Source organism: Simochromis diagramma, unplaced genomic scaffold, assembly GCF_900408965.1.
Source record: "Simochromis diagramma unplaced genomic scaffold, fSimDia1.1 OVJJ01000677.1, whole genome shotgun sequence".
In the NCBI taxonomy this organism is placed as follows: domain Eukaryota; kingdom Metazoa; phylum Chordata; class Actinopteri; order Cichliformes; family Cichlidae; genus Simochromis; species Simochromis diagramma.
Genome location: NW_024387457.1, coordinates 45,649 through 58,905, shown reverse-complemented (window position 1 = coordinate 58,905; position 13,257 = coordinate 45,649).

Sequence of the window (13,257 nt, the reverse complement as noted above, 5' to 3'; positions counted from 1 at the left end):
CATTTAATTAATTAATTATTGACACATTTAATTAATTATTTATGTATTTCACATTTTAATTACTTACTGACACATTTAATTAATTATTGACACATTTAATTAATTATTTAATGATATATTTATTTATTTCATTTTGGCAGTCATGGCGCCTGCCTCTCATCATGAAATAATTTTATCTGTCAGCCTCACCCATCAAACTCAGGGGGCGGGGTTAACGCTGCCCATGCAGCTTCTCTAACATTTGATTGGTTGCCGTGCAAAGTAAGTCAAAACAGGTCGATCCTAGATAACCGATTGCTTGTGTAGACTTGGGGCAGCCAGGTATCCCAGAATGCAGATCAAATCACAGGCAGCAATGGTGGTGGTGTAGTTTTAAAATACCCCGTTTTTCTGTCACCAGCTACACTTTTAACAGTGTTTTAGCCGCGAATGTCGCGATGTATGTCTGGTCAGGTTGTCAACATAGAACATGTTTGCAAAAGTGCTCAGATGTTTTCAGAGATTTCACTAGCTCTGCTAACAATTAGCATGCAGAGTGCACCCAGGGGGTTACGTTAACCGGTTTGTTTACATATTCCACTCTCCGTGTTCCACATGTTGCATTCGCAGATTCTCATTTTCACCGAACGATCGTCTCTTTCCGCCTGGTCTTGTGTCTCTGTGCTTCTGTAACATAAAGAACGAGCTGACATTTTTCTCACGAAACCAGCGATCAGCTCAACAGACCCTAAGTTTACCTGCATGCATCCTCCTCCTCATGTGTCAGCTGTTTAACACCTGCTGCTAATTCAAGAAACACGCCTACGTTACCTGGTGATAGTCACAGTTTAACCGGGCAGCCGGTACTCGATATAAAGTAATGTCAGCGCATTTTTCTGCACAAGATAAGTAAATATAGTGTTTTCCCCGAGCGCAGAGCTGCTGGAGCTTGTTTCCTTACAGAGCACTTTATAGGCGAAGCAGCTTCATCAGCGGCTGATGTCCAATCACCGGCACACAGCTTTGAAACCTCAGCTGAGTTTTAGCTCTCAGTGGTTAAACGCTGGACTTCATTCACTCAGGTTCTGTCTGTCGGGTCACGTTTACTTGGCTGTTTTATTTACAACTGAGCAAATCGGGTTGGCTGAGGTTAAAGTTACGTTTCATAACTGCATAGTTTCACAGACGTTTAATGGTTCACTGGCACATATGTTAGACTGAACTATCATCTAAATATCATCTGTTTTTTAATAGTTATTCAACTGTATTCTAAGCACCAGCTGTCTGTTAGAATGTGATTTTTTCTCTCTCTGTTGGCAGAGGTATAAAAATGCGCAGGAAAATCTGACGTGCATGGCAAACTTCACGATACTTCACGATATTTAGGGAGGAATAAACACACATCAAACATAAATGAACCATTTGCCTGTCTCCATAATTGAGAGCATTTTCTCTTCTTATGTCAACACTCTCTCTCTTTTTTTTTCTTTTTTCTTTTTCGGTCATGTTATGTTTACCTGTCAAAGGCTTGTCACAAACTATGAAACACATGGTGCAGGCTTCTGGATGTTAGAAGAAAACTAATACTGCTCATGAAGGAGACTAAAGGCAGGAAGGTGTCTTTTAAAACTAAACATGTTAATAGGACCTCCCTATTTATATCATAGTTTATGATATAGCACATGTATTTCAGTAATAGCCTGCTGATTTCAGGTGAACAGTCGCACAGCTCACGTGGGCGTTATCTGTGAAACTCCTTAACTATAATTCATCCAAGTTAACTTCAGTTAACCATTCAGACAGTTCTTTTGCAATGAAAAACATAAACACCCATGCTGGTGTAGGTTTCCTCAGTGCCAGCTGTTAACATTATAGCTGCTTATGCAGTAACCATGGTAACCACGGACTCTGAGCGGCTGGATCGATGGAGGTCAGACAACAATTTTACATGTATGATCTTAAAACAGGACACAGCCACTATACGTGCTGGCCTCATATCAAATGTGAAGGCAGACTGAGGCTATGTTTGACGTTTTTTATATCTAATCTTCCTTTTCAAACATTTAAACAGCAGCGAGTCTGCAGCTGAGGGAATACAAACTCAAATTGTCAGAACAGGTTTGCTCGTTTCTTGGATTCATTTGGTGATTTATTAAATGTATAACTGTTATTCTAATCTGCTGCCGAGTCTCTTACACTTTTCTTTATGCTGTATATTTTCACGTCTCTGGAATAGTTGGAAGTTAGATAGTCAGCTGGGAAACTTTGTGTTAACTCATGGAGCTGAGGATATCGTGGATATCGTGGATATGCTGACCTCGCTCCGTGGTGTACAGGGCCGTTTACCCTCATGATTAATATTCACTATAAAAATATTAGCCGAACATCATGAAGTCTGTATGTGTTTCATAGTGTCGAACAACCTTTGTACAGTTAAAGCCAGCAGTTACTACATGACAGAAACACCAACGTTATCTCTTTTATGCGTTTATACACAGGTCACGCTGATTACTGAACAAAAACCCAAAGATCAGATGTTAAACAGATTTATTTGCTCTCTCTCCTCCTTAAACATGTTTTTAATGTTAGTTATAATTCAGAATTGGCGACTGAAACACGTAGGACACATAAGAACATCAGGAAATAAAACACCGATAAATATAACCTCAGTAAAAGAAGTCAGCGGGGGTTACTACAGCTGTGTACCTGGGGCCTGCGCTTTGTCGGTGGGATTGCTTGCGAGGCGAGCGGGTCTATCCCACGCTTTGCCGTGAGACTGGGCAGACATCTCCGAAATCATCGAAACACTTTTGCAAAGAGGCTGTATCTTGACAAACCGACCAGACACATGAAGATTAAACCACTACATTCTCGGCTAAAAAAATATTAAAACAGTATTTGGTGACACACAAACAGGGTTTTTCAAAGTTCAGTTCTGTTAGCTTCCACATGCCGGTTGTTGTGTGCTAGAAACAATGGCCACCAGGCCAAAGCAATGGTTTTGACTCAATCAGCGTTAACCCCGCCCCCTGAGTTTGATGGGTGAGGCTGACAGATAAAATTATTTCATGATGAGAGGCAGGCGCCATGACTGCCAAAATGAAATAAATAAATATATCATTAAATAATTAATTAAATGTGTCAATAATTAATTAAATGTGTCAATAATTAATTAAAATGTGAAATACATAAATAATTAATTAAATGTGTCAATAATTAATTAAATGTGTCAATAATTAATTAAAATGTGAAATACATAAATAATTAATTAAATGTGTCAATAATTAATTAATTACATGTGTCATAACTATTTATTTAATTAATTAATTCCAATTTTAATTAATTATTGCCACATTTAATTAATTATTTAATGGTGTATTTAATTAATGCATTATGGCAGTCCTGGCACTCCATATAGAATGGACCCCTGAGGTACACCACAAGTTAAAGGAGCTCTGGGAGATGACAGTTCACCGAGGTGAACAGAAAAACTCCTGTTATCCAGGTAGGACTGGAAAAACTTTAAGACAGTACCTTTCAAACCGACACAGTGTTCTAGGCAGGATAACAGTATGTTGTGATCAACAGTGTCGAAGGCTGCTGTCAGGTCTAAGGTTACTAGGACAGCAGCACAACCAGAGTCTGCAGTTAAAAGCAAATCATTAAAAACTCTCAGTAAGGCGGTTTCAGTGCTGTGACGAGCTCTAAAACCAGACTGAAACTTCTCATAGAGACTGTTGTTGTCTAAAAATGACTGGAGCTGCCTGAGGACAACTCGTTCCAGTACTTTGGACAGAAAGGGCAGATTGTAGATGGGCCTATAGTTAGAGAGTATAGATGGGTCCAGGTTAGGCTTTTTGAGGAGAGGTTGAACAACAGCATGCTTAAAAAGTGCTGGGAAGCAACCAGAGCTGAGACAGGCATTGATCAAGACCAGAAGGACAGGCGTCAGTGGAACAGTTGGTAGACTTGACCTTGCAGACTGTTTCATGCAGCTGAGAAAGAGAGATTAGCTCAAACTGGTTAAAGGCAGATTGGCACGAGGGAGAAACACAGGGATTGAAAGGTGGAGGTGGAATGACAGACTGCAGGGAGGAAATCTTATTAACAAAAAAATATAAAAAGTCATTGCAGAAGGACTCAAGGAAAGAGAGGACCGGTGCTGAGAATTGGAACAGCCTTAGGCTGTATCCCAATTCAGGTTCTGCAGCCCTAAATTTTTTTTAATTTTTTTTTTAAATTTTTTATTAACAATTGAAACAATACAGTCACAAACAACATAACACATTATAGTGCAAATGAACTCTCGTGGAGGATAAAAAAAAGAACAGTCAATACAACAAAAGGATAAGGGGGGAGGGGGCTAGACAAAAAATCCACAGTTTTAACGGGGAAGAATTAAAAAAAGAGCACAGGTTGATACACAATAAAGGTAATAACCAAAACAGTAGCAAATGGGAAATGTCATCATAGATTGTAGCAAATCTTCTTGACTTCAGTTTTTTAAGTGACATGAAATAATGTTTAAAGTCATTGATGAACCATGTAAAGGATGGTTTTCTATTCCTCCATTTACAACAATGTATATGGTATTTACCTAACAGGATGACAATGTTAATCACAGTAGAGACAGATGGATGTTGTTTAGCCATATAGAAAATAATATCAGAAATATTAAACTGGGGAATATCGTTGATCTTCAAGGATAACCAACTGTGTAGTTCTAACCAAAAGGCAGCTGATACAGGACATGAGAAAAACAAATGGTGTAATGTTTCACAGGCTGAATCACAAAATGCACACTGATTAACCTCAAATCTAAACCTCCTCTTCAAAAATTCAGACACAGGATATATATTATTAATTATCTTGAAATGAGCTTCTTTTACTTTTGGGGAGACAGGCCACTGAGTGAATTTTGAGAACGCCTTTTCCATGAGTGACTGGTCCCCATGAAGGGCCTGCAAATATCTACCTGAGTTAAACCCCTGGAAAAGAATAGATTTAAAATTCACACTGATAAATTTATTGTTACATTTACTATCATTTAGGATGCGATTACCAATTTTTAAGTTTGGCAGCGCTGAATTGACCACAGAGAATAGCATTGTGTTGCGTATCAGCTGCCTTAGGGCCAAAGGGATAGCACAGCAAACTTTTCTGTATTCTTTTAATGGACAATTAAAGTCGTGTCTTTTTGAGAAAGACACGTAATCCAATAGAGCACCACTCGAATCCAGCAAGTCAGTTACAAACAAGATACCACTCTCAAACCAGTTCCTGATAAATAATGTCTTTTTGTTAGCAGTTATCACTCTATTGTTCCATAGGGTCGACATGTGAGGAGAAAAGTTGTGTGTAAACACCATTTTCCAAAAATGAAGAATCTGTTTGTGAAAATTAGAGAGTGTAACAGGTATTTTACTAGTCTCAAAGTCACATTTTAATAGAAAATCAATTCCTCCTAATTCCTTAAATAAAGATCTGGGTATATGAAACAACATGGAATCAGACTGAGATAAGCAAGCTCTGAGCCAGTTGATCTTAAAAGTTCCGATCATTGATTCAAAGTCTAAGGCTCTGACACCACCCTTCTCATAGTCTTTAACCAACTGTGATCTCTTAATATAGTGGGTTTTGTTTTTCCATAGGAATTGAAAAATAATTGAGTTGGCTTTCCTAATATTTTGGGGAGAAATATAAAGAGAATGACATGGGTAAATTAATTTAGAGATACCTTCAGCTTTGGAAAGGATGACTCTGCCAAATATAGTGATATCCCTGGTCAACCAACGACTAAGGGATTTCTTCATGTCGATGATACGATTGCAGATGTTGTTGTCTTCTCTTCGGGACATATTTTTAGAAATCACCATACCTAAATATTTAACTTCCAATTCAACTCTTATAGAAGCTATATTAGAATCAGAACACGTGTGAATAGGTAACAATTCACATTTCTTAATATTCAGACACAGTCCTGACGCCTGGGAGAATAATGAGATAGTGTTAAGCGCTTTAGCTACCATGGATTTATCTCTTAAAAACAGTGCAGTATCATCAGCAAACTGGCTTATTTTGAATTCCTTGTCAAAGATGTTAATACCATATAAATCAGGGTCTTTTTGGATGATAAGTGCCAGCAGTTGAGTGGTTAATATGAACAATTTGGGGGAAATAGGGCATCCCTGACGGCTACCTCTCTGCACATCAAACCTAGGTGTCATTCCAGGGTTAAGTGAGACAGAGCTAGAAATGTTACTGTAAAACATTTTGATCACATTACAAAAGTTTTCCCCAAAACCCAGGAAATTCAAGGCTTTAAGCAGGAAGGGATGTTCAACCGTGTCAAAAGCCTTATAAAAGTCCAAAAACAACACTAAGCTTTCTGTCTTTATATGCTGGCGATAATCAAGCATATCAAAAATCAATCTAATGTGATTGTGTATATGTCTTCCTTTTATAAACGCCGACTGACATTCATCCACTAAATGTGATAAACAATCATTTAAGCGGTTCGCATATACATGAGCCAGTAATTTATAATCATTACACAGAAGGCTTATGGGTCTCCAATTATCCAGAAGTAGTTTGTCTTTGTTGGGTTTTGGAATTAAAGTAATTAGACCTTGTTTCATTGTAGTTGAAAGATTAGTTGATGAGATACATTCTAAGTAAGCACTGTAAAGAGTTAATCTAATGTCATGCCAGAAAAAGGAGTAAAATTCCACTGTTAGTCCATCAATACCTGGTGATTTGCCCCTGGGCATTTGTCCGATTGCCTTGTCCAGCTCTTCGATTGCAAGTTTACTCTCCATACGAACCTTTACATCCACATCCAATGTCCCATTAAGGCCTCTAAGACTTTCCAGAAACACAGTGCCATTCTCCGTTGAATAGTTTGACTTGTAAAGGTTACTGTAAAAATGAAGTATTTCCACGTTTATTTTGTCATGGTCCTCAGTCAAAACCCCCTTGATAACAATGGCGTGTCCAGCGGGGTGGCCTGGGCGGGGGGAACAGGCCACCCCCCCAACCAGACTGGCCACCCCAGGTGCCACCCCAAAGGGAAAACAATAAAATTCAATCAAATATCAAATGTCCGATTATGTTTTCACGGTGACGCTCAGATATCCGAGTGTAAGTGAATGCAGCATCGGCTTCTGCGCTATGTGCATCACGTTAGCAAAGGTAGGAGAGCCAAGCACGAAAGACGTCACTGCAGGAAACAATTTTTCGGTGAAAGAAAATGAGGACAGAATAAATGTCCCGGTAAGTAATATTAAGTTTGTTGAGTTTAGTAAACTTCGGTGAAATTAGAATACCAAGGAAAAAATAACACTTAAAGAATTATTGCAGCCGTGGAATATTTCAGACAGTATGCTACAGAGGGGAGCTAACATAAGAGTTATGAGTTATAAGATGTAATCTAAGTCGTAACATTGCTGTATGGAGCTGCAGATTTGGTTGCAGGTTAACATAGCTGGACTGGCCATCGGGCTTATTTGACTTATTTTTTATTTTTTTTGTAACGGCATGAACAATGAGAGGTGGTGGATTGGCCAGATGCAGGTCGATGTGTAGAAATAACTCCGTTGTTTGGTGGTGGCTATGACGGGGCTTCCACAGAGGCAACAGGTGGATGAGGGAAGGGGAGGCAGGAGGAGAGCCCCGAGGCAGCCGCCAGTCCGAGTTTCAGGTGAACTGAACTTCAGGTAAGAAGTTATGTCCTGCAGTCTATCTGGGTCAGATATGAACTAAGTTTAGGTGGAGTTTATTTTCGTTGTGCTGACTTTTTACTGTCAGTTGCAATAACTCATACTGCGTTCTAGCCAGCTTGGAGTTTTTATACAGCTGTTCGGTTGCTATGATGTTACTGATAGTGAACTTTATTTTATTCATAAGGTTAGTTAGTACAGTTGCCAACGGCTCCTTAAAAAAATGGAATGGTCCCTCAATCAGAGAAAATATTACACGTTTCGTATTGAGCTGAGAAGAGACGCAGTTTGTCCCGAACTTCAGCTAGAATGGAAAAAGACACAAAGCTGGATTTATTCTGTCTTTACGCTGCACAGCTGCCTCTTCTCTCATCCTGCCTCTCCTGTTGCTACTTCAATCATGAAACTGATCGATGATCAGCTGATCGGCTTTTCTCTCTTGTTTGTTTATCGCCCACTTTGCGCCAGAAAGACGAAACCAGCAGATGTTGCGCTAAACAACAGCAGCACGTTTAAGCTTGATCAGCTGTTGTTAGAATTTATTTAATATTAATTTCTAGTATCAGCTGATGTTTGCTGGAGCCACAGCTGTAAAGCTGCTGGTCATGATGTCGGTTTGGATATCTGGTGAGAGGGAAACGTGAAGACCACCCACCAGGATCCTTTTTTATGTAGCTGACAGCTGGTAACTGTGCAGGGGCGGGTCTAGCAAAGTTTTGCCAGGGGGCCAGGTAGGGCATTAACAGGGAAAGGGGGCACCAAGAAATACTTTTCTTTCTTATTCTCATTTAAAATATCTAGCTTTAATTAAATAATTATCTAAATCTTACAACCAAAGTTTTTATCTGACGTAAAATGTATAGAAATCATACATATACCAAAAAGACTGTACATCACTGTCACAACAGGGTTTGTTTTCATTCAAAGGCTTTATGGTTTTAATACCTGGTGGGTCGGTCTGTAGTCAAAATGCCCGATTTTCTGTCCCAGTCCAGCCCTGCAGGTTATACTGGCAGTGTCACCATGCCAGCTGAATGTATTTCATCATCAGCCAGTGTTGTTCTTTATCAATATTACCAAAGTTTACCATAAGGCAGCATAGAAAGTATTTACTTGCTTTCAGGTTTTATTCAAATATTAGTCTTTTCAGTTGTTTTTCCACTTTTTTCTTGTTTCAAAATCAAACACCAGTTTGTGAGAAGATTATCTTCTTTTTTTAACAGGCAGAGAAAGTTTTACATTGGAACTGGCTAATTTGTCAATTGTTTGCTACAAATGTTCGTATTTTAATATTCAAAAATGTTTTTGCCCAAAACATATGTGCAGTATATGTCAGTAAAAATACTATGCAAATATTGCTGTCCTTGAATGCTGAATAAACACTGACAAAGCACTGATTGTATCTCTTGTACTTTATCAACGCAGTATCTAAAAACTTTGCACCGTAGTGGTTAAAATCTCATTCTAATAAGAGTTAAAAGTGCATTTGGTTATTAGGTTTATAGGATTATTGAATTATGGTTAAGGGTTGGTAGAATTTTTTTTTAAACATTATCTGCCGATTAAATCTGCCACCCTTCTCCAAATCTGTGCCCCTACCTGGCCCCCCCAACAAAAATTTTCTAGACACGCCACTGCCTTGATATTCAGTGATTGGATCTTCTTATTTGATTGTCTGTATTTCTCTAAATTAAAAAAGTAGGAAGAGTTTTTCTCACCCTCCTCAATCCACCGGGCTCTTGAACGAACATAGGCACCATTGGCTTTCTCTAAGAACATTTTGTCTAGTTGAGATTGAAAAGTGTTTAGTTGCATATGTTCGTCCAGAGATAAATCCTGTTTGCAGCATAGCCTATTAATTCTTTCTATAATGCTTTGTTGCTCCTGTCTTTTCTGTTTAGCAATGGATTTGCTCATTTGAATTGCTACCTGTTTAACTTGGAATTTAAACCATTCCCATTTGCTCACATGTGACATATCTAGTTTATCAATTTCTACAATTAAATTTCTCACTTCAAGGCAGAAGTTGTCATTATGCAGAAGGTTGTTGTTGAATTTCCAAATAAGGGATTGATGTTTCACCTTGTTTAATGAAATGAATAAGGAAATCAAACAGTGATCAGTTAGAGGGGAAGCTGAGATTTCACACTTAGAAATGTTGTTGATCAAGAGAGAGACTAACCAGAGACTAACCAGTAATCAATCCTGGAACACTGACCATTATTAGATGAATTAAACCAAGTAAATTGAGATACAGATGGATTTTTCAGCCTCCAAGCGTCACAGAGACTAACTTTGTTGACCAAATTAAGGATACTTTCATCGTAACTGTGGCATGAGGTCCTGGATGGAAGACGATCAACAGAGGGATCAGGAGCTACGTTAAAGTCTCCTCCCACAACAACTTTGTTAACAAGATAGCTCAATTTCCATTGCTCTAACTGTTCACAAAGGAAGGTTAGAAGTTTCTTATTCTGAGCTCTATTAGTATAACCATATACACACAGCAGAATGTATTTTGAACCATTAATCTCTGACACTATCATCAGCCAATGACCATCAGAATCACTTTTACAGTCTATGACATTTCCCGAAAACCTATTAAATAAAATCATCATTCCAGCTAAGTGAGACGTACCATGACTAAAGAAAACAGATTCACCCCACTGTGTTTTCCAGAACTTTGTGTCTGCCTCTGCCGAATGGGTCTCTTGTAGAAAGACACAGTTAGCCTGTTGCTCCTTGCAAAAAAGAGAAAGATAGCCTTACGCTTCACAATGTTTCTTAGCCCCCTGATGTTCAAAGAAATAACAGATAACATATAACACTATTACAAAAGTATTGGGGAAAAAAAAAAGAAACTTAAGAAGACACGCAGGAACGAGCAGCCGTGTCCTGTATAAAAGAACTTTTCAGTGCAATAACCCATAACAACCGGGAAATTTTTAAATTAAATGACATGCTAAGCAATAGGCTTAATCAACAACAGCATACCTGAGAGGTGAAAAAGGTCACACAAAAGAAAATCAGTTCGGGTCCACTCTTTGGTTATCAATCAGAGCGTAGCCGTCCTTCAAAAACGCTCTCTTTCCCTTACTCCTGGTGTCCTGGACCAGCGGCCACAGCTTAACTCGAGCCTCCCGATCTTCCTTGGAGAAGTCTTCCTTGAAGCGGATGTTCATCTCCTTGCAAACCCTCGCATGCCTCGATTTCTTCCAGACGTCGTCCCGGACCGTTCTCATGCCAAACTGGATAATTATGGCTCTCGGGGACCCGGAAGATGCAGCGTTCCCCTTCTTTCCCAGCCGATGAACAGTGTCAACAGTCTCTCTCAGTTTATCCACAGACAAGGGCACAACTCTGGTGAGAATCCCGATAACTGACTCTCTCGTGTTTTCATCATCTTTCTCAGGAAGACCAGTCAGCCTTAGGTTCCATCTCCTCTTATATCGAGCATGTTCCTCACAGGAGCTCACAGGAACAAACCCTGGCGGCTCTCCGGTGAGTATATTGTTTTTCATCTTCAAGTTTGTCTTTTGAAACCTTAATTTTATTTAAATCCGTTGCTCACGTATAAAGTACACAGACGGGATCTTTGCTCAACTCGTCTGAGGCGTGTCTCACTAAGCGCTACATGCTAGCATCCTGCTAACCGAGCTACCATTTACATGCTGTGCTTTAGAAAATAGGATACTCGTTAAAAAAATACTCCGCAGATATTGATAGATAAACGAACACTGCAAATAAATAATGCAGATTATGCAGGATGAAATTATTCGGTCAGCAAGACACTTGCTGCAGTTACTAACATCATCCAACCAAACTGCTGCTGTTGCTGCTGCGATGAATCAGAATACAAGGTACTTTAGCAAGACTTATGAGTTAATCCTACATTCAACTAAATGGACAGCTGGACAGGTTCATACAAAATATTAGATTAGGCCAATTGTCCTATACATATTTTTTGACCTAGGGGTGGGATTGATTGTGAACTGGAAAGGGAAAATTCTTTTTTTTTCTTTTTTTTTGCCTGTCCCATTTGTTTCTTTAGCCATCAGAATTGTTGTCTGAAGACCAACAAGGATACCCAATGGATTTATTTTGCCAAATGGATCATCGTGGCATTGCCGTATTGGTCCATTTGATCGACCTTTGTTTTTATTATTTATTTTATTTTATTTTCAGTTGTTACAGATGGGACAGACATGAGTGAGGAATAGGAAAGGGAGAAAGAAAGAGGAAGGAAAAGAAAAACAGAAGGAGAGAGGGACAGTGAGAAAGGGGGGAAAAAATAAATAAATAAAATAAAATCTCCTGGATCACCTGTTGAGAGAGAAAGAATAGAAAACAAGCAAAAAAAACCAAAGCAACATACTAAACACAACACCATCGCATTAATCTAGCTAAGTGTAAACAGCAGTAAATACTAAATATTCAGTGTTGTTGTGCAGCACGCAGGACAGACAGCGCACAATGTTCTTTGAAGTAGCAGCCAAGAAAGGTGTAATTTAAGTCTACGAGCAGTGAACATCCGTGTGCATACCTGTGTGGATCAGCGCGCTTGTATTCAAATGGTTTCCACATGTAATGGTCTGCAAGAGGATGTAGCGAGCCATAGCCCCGTCCCCCAGGGCATGAAGCAGGCATGGAGGAGATCCAGGCCCCAGACATCCAGAGGCCCCAGAGCACGAGAGCCCAAGGAGGACCACCGGAGGAGCATCCGTGCCACCCTCATGGGAAGGGCGTAGGATCCCCAGACGAGGCGTCACCCAGTAGCCACCGAGCAGAAGCTAGAGGTGGCTGCACCGGCGTGCCCGCCGGCTCTGCCGGCAACCAGCTGTGCCAGAGTGAACTGAGCCGCAGGCCCAGAGGCCGGTGGCCCGAGGGCCCCCGCACCCCGGAGGAGGCCTGACCGAGCAACAGGTGCCAGGCCCCGCCAGGTAGCCACCGGGAGTGAGCCGGTACATACCTGAGCGCCCAGCCCCGGACACCAAGAACCACCAATGCACCGACCCCTGAGGGCATCAGATGGCTAAAGAACCAAATGGGAGTGTGGTGAGGGGAGATAGGCCTTGGAGGGCCTGGGAGTTCCCAGAGAGGTGGAGTCTAAGACCCGACCTGACATATAGACACAGACAAACAGGCACACACAGACACAAACATGCGTTCCCACCCTCATGCACACATATACAAACACTCAGCACTCACCTGTCAGGGGTTGACATTTGTAGAAGCACAGTAAGAGAGAAAATGAGACACTGGCAGACCGACTCAGAGTTTAAGAACGTGTACACGGGTGAATGCCTCTGAGAAGACAGACACACTCGAGTACAGGCTTGCTTGCTTTATTTATAAGGCAAAAATGGGTTACATAGTACTTCCTCTTTCAACTGTCAGAGCAGGGGTCAGGCATTATCTCAGCTTATCTAACCTTGCACACATATTCTGAAAATAACGATGTAGGAGTATATCATGCTTATCTGACATCACATACTGAGGTGAGGAATACAAAGTATATCATGACTTGTCAAAACATCTTAAACACTTGAGTAAGGAATGC